Raw genomic sequence first — 3,318 nt, 5'->3', positions numbered from 1 at the left:
GGAGTGGGAAGCAAATCGCACAGCAAGACCTTACAAGAAAGAAACAACCCTGGGGCTCTGCTAAAGAGCCGGGCGATCCTGCAAACATGGAAGATACACAACCTCCAGGAGAATTCCCTGCTACTCCAGCAAAGAAGCCTTCCTTTGAACCTCCAACCGACCCCGAATCCAGTAGCGAATCAGATATGGCTAGCACAGGAGGAGGGCCTTCTGGAGGAGGGAAATCTCGGGCAAGGCCTGAAGAAGAGGAGGTACTCGCAGCATTTGAACCCCCTAAGTTTAAACTCCACCTCCCAGCGAAGTTCACAGGAGAAGGAAAAGACCTCAGACCTGAAGCCTTTGACCGAGGGGCAACAGAACTCTCACACTTCCTACTCTTACAAGGAAAAGATGTGGAAGACCCTACAACTGGACTTATCATTGGATCATTCTGCGAAGGAAAGGCAACCGACGCATACCACCAATGCTATAAGGATTTCGGTGGGAATGTAAGATAAAGAGGAACTACAGTTCTTGATTACCTGAAAGGACGATTCCAATCCTCGATAACCAACGACCTCTTATACAACAAATTCAACCTGCTCTAGCAAGTTAACGGAACGCATGTCAAGCGAATCACCGATGTGGCTACGGACCTAATGATGTATAAGGACCGGATGGAGAGAGGAAGTATCTCCAAATACATCCTGAAGCGAGGATTCTATGACACCATGCACCCTACCCTCCGGCGAGAAGTAGAACCACTCGAGGAAGACGGCCATGATATTGCAGTAATAATTGCAAGAGCAGAACGAAAGGACGCCATTTTCCATGAGACCAAGGCCTACAAAACACAGACATGCTCTAGTAGGAACAGCCAGCCATGACACAAAGCCTCCAGCAACTCTGAAGACAATACCCCACGGGTTTTCAAGAAGAAAACAAAATCCTCCAAAGAATCGAGACGGCAAAAAGGAGAATGTTTTGAATGCGGAAAAACAGGACACATGGCAAAGAACTGTCCTATAAAGAAAAGGAAAGGAAAGGCAATTAAGCAAGAGGCATCGGCCAACAATGTTGAAAGCGATAACACCAAATCCAGTGAATATGAAGAGATCCATATCGGATATATCAATGTGGAATGCAACAGTGTTCGACCTCCGGCTACATTCAAAGCACATACCGCTCTAGAAGGTACTATCCTGATCAATGGCAAAAGGGCTCGAGTCCTATTCGACACTGGCGCAATTGGAAGAGATATGATCAGTAATGCCTTTGTCTCTGTCCATGGACTCCCCACTCGAGACCTTAACCAACCCATACCAGTCAATATGGCAGTAAAAGGATCACGATCCACAAGCCATAAAACCTGCAGTGCGAACATACAACTTGGTTCTGCAGTCCTACCCCCCCAGGAAATGCTGGTTGGAAATTTAGCCAAATACGATGCCCTAATAGGCATGCCATTCCTGAATTGCCACAAAGCTATAATCAGGTGTGGGGAATCAACTATCGATTTCCCAGAGCAGAAGGTTAGAGTCTCATGCAAGCCAACAAGCGGAGAGTACCGAGCCGCAGTCTGTGAAGCAACTGCACTACGACTATTGGATGAGTACTCTGATGTTTTCCCTGATCAAATACCCCAAGAACTACCACCTATGAGAGAGGTGAATCACCACATCAGCCTCCGAGACCTCTCTAATCTTAAGAACCAACCCACCTACTCTATTCCTGATGCATACAAAAGTCCACTTTGTGATTGGATCAACCAACAACAAAGAAGAGGAGTCATCTAGCGAGCAGAAGTCCCAGATGCCACTCCTATGTTTGTTCAACCCAAAGCAGATGGCAAAAGAATCCGCCCCTTAGTTGACCTTAAGCTACGGAACGAAAACACAGTTATGGACAGCTCCGCTATCCCAAACCAAAGCCAGATTCTAAATGCAGTTGGACGGGCAAGATTCTGAAGTAAGATTGACTTAAGCGATGCCTACTTCCAAACAAGGTTAGACCCAGAAAGCAAACGCTACAACAGTTTCAAAGCACCCTTCGGAAGTTTCATTAGCCGAGGTATGTTACAAGGTGATATGAATGCGCCCGCCACCTTTATGCGAATTATGGAAAACCTCCTAAGCGAATACCTCCACCATTTTGTTTGGGTCTACATTGATGATATTCTCATCTTCTCGAACACCGAAATAGAACATGCCTACCATATAGGATTGGTTAGTACCAAACTAAGGGAAGCTAAATTCTACGCTAGCAGAAACAAATCATTCCTGTTTGCCGATAAACTCGATATCCTAGGACATGTTATAGATGATGAAGGAATACACGCAGCCCCTGGAAAAATAGCCTGTTTAACGGAATGGTCAATACCCCGGAATCAAAAGGAACTCATGCCATTCCTAGGACTAGTCAACTATATTTCCCAGTTCCTCCCACACCACGCCACTGTAACAGCGCCGCTCACAGACCTTACCGGCAATGCAGAATTTGTCTGGACCCACACTCATGACCAAGCCTTTACTAACATCAAGGAATTGATTAAAAACGCCAACATTATTCAACCTATCGACTATAGTAAACCAGAACCGATATGGCTGATTATTGATGCATCAGATGTTGGAGTTGGAGCATGGATTGGGCAAGGGGCCTCCCATGAAACGGCAAGGCCGGCGGCATTACACAGCAGGAAGTTCACTAACTCACAGATGAACTATGGAACAACAGACAAGGAAGCCCTTGCTGTGATTGATGCTCTCGCCGCTTTCAACCACATCCTCATGGGCAATGCCTTCACTATTGTTCCCGACCACCAACCTCTCACTAATCTTAAAACAGAAAGAATACCTGGAAGAAGAAGAACAAGATGGATAGGCAAAATCAGCAAATACGATGCAAAAATCATCTACACCCCTGGAAGAACGAACTATTTAGCTGATGCTCTCTCCAGCCTATATGAGAATCAAGACCTCGCAAACCCTCCTCTTGTTCACGACCACACAAGGCAAAGCGAGGACAGCCCTGACGACACCTCCTATGAACAAGAACCATCAATGGCTACTGCCAGCTCTGCCGCTCCCTCCAATTCTTTCTCTTACACCATGTAAAGTGCTGCCGGAACAGAATGAGGAAAGGACATTGATGAAGAATGGAAAGACAATTGCACGCTCCGCAGCATACCTCCTCATGAACTTGAACAAGGCAGACTCCACTAGTCCCACTGTTACCACGACACCTGCCCTTTTCACCAGACTGAGATTAAGTTCGGAAACAGATACCAGCGACCGTACTATATGCCTGCTGATGATTCCAAAGACACCAGCTTCAACACCA

The sequence above is a fragment of the Tuber melanosporum genome (assembly GCF_000151645.1).
Source record: "Tuber melanosporum whole genome shotgun sequence assembly, scaffold_51, strain Mel28".
Taxonomy (NCBI): domain Eukaryota; kingdom Fungi; phylum Ascomycota; class Pezizomycetes; order Pezizales; family Tuberaceae; genus Tuber; species Tuber melanosporum.
Note: the sequence above shows the minus strand (reverse complement) of the source record.